This window comes from Coturnix japonica, chromosome 4 (assembly GCF_054131305.1).
Source record: "Coturnix japonica strain WE chromosome 4, WE-NBRP24, whole genome shotgun sequence".
Taxonomy (NCBI): Eukaryota; Metazoa; Chordata; class Aves; order Galliformes; family Phasianidae; genus Coturnix; species Coturnix japonica.
Window position 1 is genome coordinate 19,333,936 of NC_140666.1, and position 12,162 is coordinate 19,346,097.

Sequence of the window (12,162 nt, forward strand, 5' to 3'; positions counted from 1 at the left end):
TAACTCAGAGAATCATAGAGTCATTAAGGTTGGAAAAGACCTCTTAGATCATTTAATCCAGCCATCAACCTGTCTCCACCATGCCCACTACCCATGTCGCTCAGTGTTATATCTGCCATTTTCTTTAACAACTCCAGCAGTGGTGACTCTGCTGCCAATGCATCACCACTGCTTCCGAGAATAAGATTTTCCTAACATCCAACCTGGTCCCGCCCTGGATCAACTTAAAGCCATTGCCTCTCATTCTAAGTCAGGTCCTGCTGAAGGCAAGAGGTTAGATATTTGGAGAAGGCACTGATGCAGGTGTTAGCCTGGAAAAAAAACCTAAAGTCCATGCTCAAGGAGCCAAAAGCGATAATCCAGAGCCAGGAATAAGGATCTGGAAAGAGACATGGAGAAACTGTCCCAAGGTCCCTTTGGAAAGATTGGTTCTTCCATCCATCCATCCTTTGTGGTGCTCAGCTGGGGAGGAAACCTGGTGTGCTCTTTTGGTGGAAGTACTTTAAGAAAGGAGTGAGCTCGGTGAGCTCAGCATAAAAAAGCAAGTCGCCGGGAATAGGCAATGACTTAACTGAACTATTAATTTACCAAGAGCTGATGGGGACAGAGACACTGCGAGTTACAGCATACTGTGACCTATGATCATTTCTCCTTTTCCAGTATGTAAAGGTGGCATCAGGACGGTACACTGGTGAGGTAAGTGAGGCTGTGTGTGTGCCAAACACAACCGAGTAGGGCCACAGTGATGTTCCTGCTGTGTTTTGTGCCTTGCTAAAAGAGCTCGGTTAATTTGTGAGCTTCGAGGACATTAAGTGCACTCTGGAGGGTAAAATAGATGGAGCAAAGAGAGAAGAGAGAAAAATAAGATCACGCCACGCAGCAGGTCTGCATTTCCACAGTGTTGTGTACTGTGAGACAGTAAAGATGCTATGCCAGGGCTTCCATTCATGATTGTGCATTATCACTACAAATAGCATTTCCATAAAATTAAAAGGAAAGAAAAAAATCCATGACAAAACTTCTTATCCTCTTGCTGCTCACAGGGTGGTTTGTCTCTCCTCCAGCCAGCTGTGTACAACTCTGGTATTATTCATGAATGTTGCAGAGGGGAGGCAGGAGGAGGGAAGATTTCCATGCATGAATGCAACAGTGAAGAAAATCTTCCCCAGATGCAGATGAGCATACAAGCCCCAGTTCCACCAGGAATAGGGAGGGTTTTAACCAGCCAGAGTAAAACCCCAGGAATAATGCAGGAAAGAAGGTATTAGCATAGGCTTGCTGCTCTGCCCAGGCAGAAAGCTGCTTTGTAGCACTGCAGTCTCTGGCACCAGAGCCCAGACAGAGCATTCCCCTGGATTATTTCCCTGGAGTCTCACGGCTGATGTAGACACTGAGGAATCAAAGTCTGTATTTTAAGCAGAGAATACAGCAAGCTTTCTGAAGGCTGGGGAAGCAAAAGCAAACAAACCTCAAAAACACCAAGCCTTGCTGGCATGTACTTCCCTGCTTGCATCTGCGAACAGGATGAAGCAGCTGTAAGAGTGATGCAAATGGCCAATTAATCTCAATTGCTGCAGACTCTTAATCCTAATGAATTACTTCTAAAAATGCAGGGTGTATTTAAACAGCTTTCACGCAAGGAGAAATTAGGAAATTGCATATCCAAGTGAGCTGGTAAGGAAAAGGGAAATGCAATGGAGATACAGTGTGCTTTGCATTCATTTTACCAGCCAATTCCAAATGCAGCAATAATTTGATTATTTTAACATTCAAGGATTCAAAAACATACACAGTTTGGAGTATCTCACAGCCAGACTGGATAAGAAATCTGCAGCAGTTTCCTCTTCTCTCTCATCCAAAAAGAGGGGATAGAAATACATTTCTCTGCTGCAGGGCACAGAAGAGAATTTAAGCCATTTAATTTTCTGCTGTGGGAATCTGTAGTCATCATTTGATGTCAAATTTTATGTTTGGTGCTTAGACAACCTGCATTCCCACAGCACTACTTTGATGTTTAATGGGCAGCTCTTGCCATTGCCCCTAAAGAGATGACAGCTAGGATCCTGGGCAGACTGAGCAGTGGTTTGGCCATGAACCTCAATGGTTCCCTTATGGTCCCTTCCAACCTAATCCATTCTGTGATTCTATGATCCTATGACTTCTCTCAAAAAGACTTTCTCTGGTCCATTGGGTGATCCCCAGAAGAAAACCAAGCCAGTGTTATAAGACACAGGTGCACTAGTGGCTTTACAACACCATTGGTGCTCATGCTATAAAACCGGAGTAAGTTTTGCAGTGGCCAATGGCCAGCAGGCTGGATAACCTGTATCACATCACAGCTCTGCTAATTCCCAGCTCCCTGTTGAAGTCTGCCTGGGAATATGTCATGGGGTAAGGGTATGCTTACATAGCATCCCAGCCAGTCTTAAGCCCCCATCAGCTCTTCTGCTTTGGCTTTCCCAAGCCCTTCATTCCTTCTCCCACGCACTTTGCCCTCTTTCCTGCACCAATCTTGCTCAGAAGTTTGGGAACCCAAAAGGAATAGCGAGAGTTTCATGCACATCAGGATCAAATCCCATCTGCTTTGGCTTGTTGTCCTCCTTCCCACTTGGAAGCACGGTGTTCTACAACATGGTCCTGGATGGTATGATGAAGGATGAGAGCTGAGTTATGATTCAGATGGGAGCTGAAAGCTGAAGAGACAATTTACTTGATGACTTCTTTCTGCTTTCCTCTACCCAGGACTGAATCTGAAGCATTTGGGGAGATTCACATCCTCCATTTCTTCCACATCTTCTGCAGCCACAGATGGAAGTTTCTCTTCTTTGTGACATTGAGGGGCAGATTGCTGCTTTGCAGGGGCAGCTGCAGAACTGGGGTTTCTTAGCTTTTTGATGCTCTACTTTGCAAACTTTAAGCAGCCCTTCTTCTCTAAATGTTTGGAAGTGAGAGGGAGAAGATGAGAGGAACAATGAGCTAAAGGGTCCCTTGCAAGAGAAGGTAGATGCTCTTTCATCAGTCTCTCATCATCCACCAGATGTGACCAGTCTTGCTACATGGGAGGGTGAACTTTGAATCTTAACACACCATGGGCCTCCCAAGTGAATTTAGACAAGCTTTTCTCATTGCCTGCCTTGTGCCATGGGGTTGCGGCTGCAGGGTATGGTGAGAACCTGGGGGTGTCTTTAGGATGTATGAACAAGAACAAGCACAAGGCAATCTCCATGGCCTGAGTTTGTCACTTGCCTTCTGGTCCCTGCTCCTTGCCAGACTTAGGATGAATTCAATGATTGGGTTGTACAGACAGGCATGTGTGTCACTGTCCTTCTTCTTTGTAAGGAGAAGCTGCTTAAATGTAAAATGGTATAATTAATAAAACATAATGCCTTGTTTTTTCCCACTGTTTCCACCTCCTGTGCACTACTCTCACATTTTTGCTGGGCTGATGGTTATCTTACATGCCCCAGATAACTCGTGGAGCTTCATCTTCACTGCTCTTTCCACCCGCCTGCTCTTTCATTTTTTATGAAGATGTTCTTGCTCCGCCAATGTGCTCTTAATCTCACTGGTAAATCAAGGTGCCTGTTTGTCTTTTGCTCTCTATTAGCCTTCCTGAACATAAGCATAAATCTAGGCATCGTGCTGAAGCTTGGCCAGCACTAGGGCTGGTTTCTTCCTTCTCCCTTCTCCCTTCTCCCTTCTCCCTTCTCCCTTCTCCCTTCACCATTGTGCTCAGTGGGAGCTAAGATATGTCTGGGGTCTCAGAGTGATCCCTCTTCACTGAGATTGGTAAAAACAAATAGAAAGGCTAAGGAATGACCTGTCCCAGGTTCCACACTGTAGAAAGTTCTTAGATGTAGCATTACTCCAAGGGCCCAAACTGAGGACAGTGCAAGATCTCCTACTGGCTTTATCTGATGCTCTCAGATTTATGCACTCAGTGTTTCCCTGCATCTTTGTGCTCATCTCACCAACCACTGGATTCAGACCCAAGCTTCAGAGAGATCCACATTCAGGATAGCATCGTGTCAAGCCTGGTCTTGCAAACATGCCATGTGTGTGATATGGCTTTGTTCTGAGCTCTTCACCCCAGAAAAATAGAAGCACTGTATGTGGAGTTAAAGAAAGGAAAAAATAAATAAAAAAGAAGAGCAATTTCAGCTGGATTCAGAGCTGTTTCATATGTCTGGGAAGGATATAGAGGCATAATCAAGATTTATGGAAGAAAGGAAATATTTTAGGAGAGGCCATTTGTTCTGTTCTGTACCCCATAAAATCTCCAGAACTTATTTCTCTATCGATGTGGCAGCAATGCTCAAAAAGGAGCTTGGGAACAAAAGGGCAGTGTGTGAACCAAGAGGCAAAGCATTAAAAAACACAAAGCTATGTCTTTTCAGGCCAGATATAATCACCCTGGGGATGTCGCTGCCTTAGGATCTGGGTCAACCAAAAGGCTCCACAGTTTACAGAAATCAATCTGAGTTTATCTAAAGATAACCCGGGAGGGCTGGAATCAATGGCTGTCAGACCAGCATGGGCAGCATCTGATCTGGGAGGTCACATGGGCATGCATACCACTCTAACATAGTAAATCAGAGCTGTGGCATCAGGTCAGCACCTAGCATCTGTTGCTGATAGAGAAAATAAATTGAGTCAAAAGAAGAAGCGATCTGCTATGGAGAGGAGCAGGGAGGAATTCTGCCTCATATCATTTAATGGTAAATTCTCACAGGATAATCTTCAGTTCCTCCAGGCTTCCTGCTTGTGTCATGGGCTTTGGCATAGCTTGCTTTGCTTCTTCTTGCTAGGCAGCTCTGCTCTCCTTGAGGTCCCAGTGCCTTCCCTACATCCTTGCCTGCCCTGGAACCATCCCGAGGTGCTCTGCTCCAGTTCCAGCTGCATCTCACTTGAGATGTGAAGTTGTTCCAAGAGCTGGGAAACCTTCCCTTCACCTCACCAAGAGAGAGGAAATGGGATTTGGTTAAAAAAAAATGAAGGGATGGCTACAGCTTATTGAGCATTCACTGCAGAGCAGCAGGAGTTGGGTTTAACCACTGCCTGCCCTCAGCAGGAAGGTTCCGATTCCCCTTTGGGAAATGATGAACAAATCCTGTGCATGTGTCATGGTCCTTGGAGACACTGGGGTGTCCACAAGCATCCCCACTGCTAATCCAAAAGAACCTTCCTCTTTCCATGCCAGCAGCCCTGGGGATTTCAGCATACCCTTGAGCATCTTGCAGGAGGAGAGGCTGCACTTCCCCATCCTCTCTATGCTATTAGGGGATACTTGCAGGAAGCCGATAGAGGCCGAGATCCCACTAGAGGGTGCTGCCCAGCTCTGCTGGGAAAGCTCCTGTGCCTCGGAGCCTCCTGATTTATCTGCAGCACGGAGAGAACTGCATCGGTGTTATGGATCGCTACTGGCAGCAGGACAAATATCTTTGAGTTTATGGACCGACTTTTTTTGTCCCCTCAAGGCTACACGAACAATAAAGCAAGATGGGATGGAGATTGCAAGGCAGCCGAGCACTCAGCTCTGCATCCTGCAGAAAGGGAGCTGGTAGTCCAGCTCACAGGAGAGCTTTTTTTCTCTGCCCCATTGACCTGTAACAGCACCAAACACAAAGGGATTAACCCAACTGCAGCCACGTTAGAGGACAGACTGACAGGTCCTTAACATCTCCTGCAAGGCATAAAAGGAAGACCCCAGGAGGAGATGCAAGTGGGTACTTTCCTCTTGATCCATAGCACTTCTCATTTTCTCCTGAAGACAAAATGTCTTTGCATCAGCACTAAATTCCCATAGGCAAAACCTGCAGCAACTGAGAGTAAAATATCCATACCGATCCTGTGGCACTAATGTCCTTTCAAAGTGCCATTACCAACCAGCAGGATTTAAAGCCCAGCTTTCTTTTCCTCCGAACAGCTTCTACCTTAGGAGATGCAAGCATATCTCCTCATCCAAAAAGCAGCAGCTTTCTTCTGCAGGAAACATCAGCCAGGTGTTGGCTCAATTATCTTTATGGGCCACTTCCAACTTGGGATATTCTGTGATGCTACGGTTCTAGTGCAACACCAACAGAACTCAACATACACCAGAGAGGCAATGCAAACAATGCAGTCCTTGTTCTGAATTGCAGATCGTGATGGGCACCACACACCCAGGCTCCTCCAGAGCTTTTAGTCTGGTGGATAGGGCCAGTGCTGTGCAAGGAGGCTATATGGCCACTATTTGATCTGTCACTGCTGGGCTTTTAGGGCCCATGACAGCTTTTTGTGCTTTCCTGCAATTACAGACTCATGCAGGTCAGTATTCTGTGTGCCTTCTGGACCCTCTCAGCATGATGGAAGGCACCAGAACCACAGACCAAACACATTTCCCAGCAAAGCAACCCGTCTCTCTGTCCAGGGGCTACAATTAAAGATAACACCTACCTTAACATTCCTTAAGGGGAAAGTGAATATTATCATTCACAATTTACAATAATTAGTCAGTGTTTCATCCAGAATGTTTTCCTTCAGCGTGTGATGCTGAGCATCAAGCTTTGACAGAAGCAGGTTTGCCACTTGCTGACAGTAGGTCCGTGCAGTGCCAGAGGGCAATTAACTGTCACTCTGCAGCAGGACGGCTCCTGTCCTTGGTTTCGAAATCAAGTTGCTGCCATCGGCATTGCCAAGGCTTTATTGGCAGCAAGGGATGAGCTTTATGAGAGGAAAGGTAATGAAGGGTAAAGGAGGAGGGGAGGAGGGGAGGCTTGGGGCTCAGGTCCACTCTCTACTTGTGCCACTGAGAGAAGTGTCTGGGACTTCTCCAAGAAAATGGAAATCCTGAGTCATGGACATCAAACCTCTTATTGTCAGAAGAGCAGTTTTGAGGGACCTGTCCCTGGTGAAGCTGTCTTTGGCTCAAAATGGAATAACTGCTCCAAAGCAGCATCTCCCACCCTTACACAGCTGGTCCAACAGCAGAAGACTCACACACCTGCAGAAGAACCATGTCCGGGTCCCTACCAGCCTGACTCACATCAAGGACTGAAACATTCAGGCTGGGAAGAACTCATATTTTGTTCATGGAAAGCCTCCAATGCGCCTTGGCTTCTACTCAGTGCCAAACTGCAGCACTTCTCAATTCTCCATCACTCTCTGCAAGAGATTTCCTTCCCACTCAGTGCCCTTCCAAGTGTGACCTTGGGGAAAATGCTCACATCTGTGATTGGGTCCTGGTGTGTAGAATGAGGACAGTGACCTTGCCTGTCAATTCAGGTTACAGTTACTCCATAGCAAAGATTAATTATTACAAAGGAGGTAAAATCTCTTTGAAGGAGAGGAGGCAGGTTCACAGACCAAGGGTACATCAGAAGTTAGGCCACTAACAGAACGGTGATGGAGGGGAGAGCCATATACTGCAGCCAGATGTGCTACAGGGTAATTACAGTAAACTTATTTAAATCCCTGCATTCAGTTTTATGTCCATTCAGCACTTTTTCATGCTTCCGTGGCTACAGTTTTGTGACTTTAACAGCTGTTGTGCTTTTGGCCCCGCTCCTGATGCATTCCTCTGGAGGGGGAGGCAATCAAGCATGATCCCCTTCACCTCCCTTACATATCATCAGTGTGAACTCATTTCTGCCTCAGAGGCATTTTTGATGCTAGAAAGGAGGGAAAGAATAAGAAAAGGACAAACATTTGTTTCTGTCCAGGCCACTGAGTGACATGGTGTAGAGTGGTCACAAGCATGGGTTGGTTGTTGGACCGTGTGATCTTATCAGTCTTTTCATCCTTGATGATGTTACGACTCTATGATCTTTGGGAAGTTTCTTGGTATGTAAGCCCTGCTTTACTCTCTGCAAGGGCAAAGGAGGTCACTGACCCTTGTTTTGATACTTTCGATGAAGATTGTTCAACATCATCATGATTTGTAGAGGTTTTTTTCCAGCACTCCTAGCATGCATGTTGCCTAGCATTGCCACGGTATCATTTCTGATAATAATTTAGGTGAGAAGCATGGCAGGGCTGACAAATGAGCATCGCAAGCAGGTGAGGTGAGGGCAAAGTCTGAGTCACCTGCTCCAGGAGTAGCATGGCATTGCTGTCAACGTGCTCTCTATGGAAACACAATGGCAAGTAGTCAGGAGATGCCAGGAAACAAAAGCTTTCGTATTTCCTTGGGTGAGGTGGGTGAATGAAATGTTCCCATTGCCCATCTCCTGCCCAGATCCCACAACCATGAGCTGAAGGTCCAGTAGGGTGCTATGTGATAAGAATCCCATCCAAGGCCTTATCATCACCCTTAAGCCTGAGTCCAAAGCCTGGGGAGTACAGAGCAGGGCTCAGCCACCTCTGAAACCACCTTTGTGACTATTTATTTGCCATTATTTATTTCTCCCTAACCACCCCACTACTGTGCTGTGATAACCTGTGTTTTCAAAGCAGCACAAAATTTGCCCTTTTTTTTGACCTAGAGGATGTCATGCAGGCTATGACCACAGCAGCTTGTGCTATTCCTCCAAGACTGAATCTTTGACACTGAAAATTAACACAACAGCCTATAGGAGGAAGCATTGTCCAGGGCTTGAATCACAGGAAAGGTTGGGAGGGTTGAGGTTTACTTATGGCTTAGGATGTATGGTATTGGTAAAATAAAATCAAAGGGAATAAAGAAGGAAATAAAGGGAAGAAAACAAAACAATAACCAGACTCCCATCTAATAAACCTTTGCCTGTACACATTGCGTCTGGGCTGGATGCTCAGGGAAGGGAAATATTGGTGGCATGGCTGATCTCTCCTTTCTTCATAACCAAACACCTTCAGATTTCAATGGGAAGAACACAAAAATCATCGAATGGCTTGGGAAGGTAACAAAGATCACCTAGTTCGAATGCCCTGCCATGGGCTGGTTGCCACACATTGGATCAGTCTGCCCAGGACTCCATCCAACCTGGCCTTGAAACAGTCAAAATGAAACAGTCAGACCACAGATCAGAAGAGGAAGAACAGCTGAAGTTCATCTTTACGCCCATCACAAATTCAACCAAACCATGGCCAGGAATTCTGCAATCACAGATGTGCTTTTGCAAGAACATGTGCTCCCCTTGCTATTTGGTGATTTGTGAGGTTTACACACCATATTTAGCCCATTATTATTTTTTCTCATCTTTAGAATTAATATAGAAGCTGGTGGGGCTGGCATGCCTTGTTTTCTCCATACCCCCCCCACCTTCATGCAGTCCCAGCCCCAAGCTGAGATGTAGCAAGCAATCTGCCAGCAAGGTTTGCAGAAAGCCTGGCTTGAAAACAGGCATGTGCAGAGCCAGATGGCATCTGCACCCCAGGGCACTGCGTTGGCAGAGCCCAAGGAACAGACTGTCTGCAGCAGGACTCACATAGGTTCCTCCTGCAACCCGCCTGCCATCTACCTTGGTTGAGACTTTAGGTCCTTCTCTTCTTATTGCATCTCTCTGTTGCATGATGCAAGCTCAGGTCTTACCATATAACACCTAAATATATCCCCTGTGAGTAAAAATCTGAGCGTGTGGGGGAAGATTTATCTCCTCAGGTTGTTTCCAGCTCATTGTGTAAGTGATCTGCCTCCTAGAAACGCTGTGCCAGGATGTTTGCTTTGCAGAGAGTGCCTATATGAGAGTGACCCCATGTTCAGAGGTGCTCTGCAGCTTTCTAGATGTTTTTGATCAGGCCATTCCCAACCCCCTCCTGCTCAGGCAACAACCTCTGAGCACCAGAAGTGTACTGAAATATTCCCAGCTTTCCCAGTTCCCATGTTCCAGCACTCTTCCCTAGGGTTTTGCTCTGATGGTGACAGTTTTAACATCATGGTTTTAACTCGCCAGCCTGAAGGAGGTCATGTAAAAAAGGCTGAATGCTAGGAAAAACCTCTCTGAAAGAGTGGTTGGGTACTGGCTGCCCAGGGAGTTGGTGGAGACACCCTAGAGGTGTTCAAGAACTGTGAAGATGTGATAGTTAAAGACATGGTTTAGTGGACAACATTGGTGGTAGGTGGACTACATTAACTTAGAGGTTTTTTCCAACCTTAATGATCCGATGATTCTAAAAGGCAGCGTGAGGCATCTCTGCTTTAGGACTGAGCACTTCCCAAGTGGCCATCCAGCTCCTCACTCCAGATGGGGAAATGAGATCAGTGCTATGCATGTTCTTGCTCCTGCTAACAAATACCACACCAGGATGAGAACACAGCTCCAATTCTGTATTTCTGTCACCTCTGGAGTCACTGATGATGATGATGTTGATTTCATCAGCACCGGAGATGATCTAAGAAGCCCCTCCTGCAATGATGACACCAAACAAAAACTTCCATCTTCAGCAACTCCCACATCTCAGGAGGAGTTTGCAGCCTGATCCCCATCTGCTTCTGATTCCTAACCGTGCTTTGCCGCAAAGACATTTGAGCCTTCATAATGAAAAGCCAATTAAAGTGCACCATTAAGCTCAGCCTTTCGCCTTCCTTGTCCGAATTGATCTGTCATGGAAAGGACACAACTGTAGCACAAGTTGGCAGATGCTGCTAAAAATGGGAAAGATAAGATGTATAAGTAAATTATTGAAATGCCAGCCTGAAGTCTGCTAGCCATGGCAAACGGGACCATGACAGCTGGGGTCAGACGCGTATGGCTGCTTGCCCTCTGTCCCCAGAGCTGCAAAGCCACCTGAGCTCCTGGCCGAGCAGAAGCAGATTAACCACTTTTTATAGAAGCTGGCAATAGCTGAAGTTTCCAGGCTACTTCTTCCAGGGGTGGTCACTTCCAGTTAATTTCATGTGTGTATGGGTCTGTGCCTCCCCACAGACTTGCACAGCTGCTGGAGGAGAGGGGAAGGAGGAGAGAGCCAGGACTCTGTCCCTGGGATGCCAATGGGTTTATGGTGAATTAGGGGCAGCTAAAGGTGGGTGAGCATCCTCCTCCTGTCTGCCTGTGATCCGCCACTATTCCCACTGACACTTGGAAATCCTGCAGTGGGATTTTAGTCAGCCTGCAGAGTGGGATCAGCAAAAGGAAAGCTGAGAGAAATACTATGGGGAGGAAGAAGAGAGAAGATCCCTGTGCTCAGCCTTAATTTGTGAACTACAGTACAACAGCAGGGTGGAATTTGAACTTCTGTGTGCAATCAGCTGGGCATTTCTGACGTACATTGAATATGGGACTTTTACTCCAACAAATATCCATCACTGAAATAGTGTTTTCTCCCTGTTGTCTCTAGATAAGAAACTGATTAAGCAGATGTGGCACCATCAGTTCTCTGACAGCATCCCTCAACATGATGTAGCACAAGACCAGGGCTTGTAACTGATTTATATTTCTTTACTTTTTGCTTTCTTCGCTGAGAAAAATAACAGAAAATGGGAAATCACTTGCCTTGTTTTCAGTTTATAGTCCTTTCAGTCCTTGAAATACACCCTTAAAGATTTTCCAAAGAACTGTGAGGTAGCACAGTGGGGATTTAGCAATGCTCATGGTAACTGCAGAGAGCCGGGCCCCCCAGTCTGCAAACGAGGAGGTCACGGCCCTGCAAGGAAAAACAAATTATGTCCAAGCTCAGAGAACACAAAGAGCTGAAAATAGCAGCCAGAAAGCTATGCCAGTGCCTTATTTGCAATCGTCATACCACATTTTCAGTAAATAACAGTGTGGATGCAAACAGATACAAATTAAGCCCATTCCTTCCTTCTCTTGGGATGTGGATGAATCATGTTCCACTGCTGTGGTTGATAAAAGTCTTCAGGAAGTCAGAGAGGGACCCAAATTCTGTTTTGTTTATTCTGTAAGAACTTGAAAAGGCTGGTTTATGAAAGTTTTTGGTGGTTTCTTCTGCACTCGTTTCTTCTCCAGTCCCAACCATCTTTCATTCCTCCAGAGCTCGTGCTTCACACTGCTCGAGAAATGTCATCAGACACTGCCTGAATCAGAGGATGCTTCAGGTATCAGAGGATGCTTCCCATGTCAGATCTTCCAGGATGTATTGGCACAGACAACAGGTAAAAACACACTTTCACTAGTTTGCTGTATGCCCGGAGCCATGAACTGAGCATCTAGAGCAAGGCTGAATTTTTCCATTTCTTCCCAAGACCTCAACAACAGCAATGCCAACTTGCCAAGGGTTGTGGGCAGAGGATTTTCAGTAAGGAGCCTC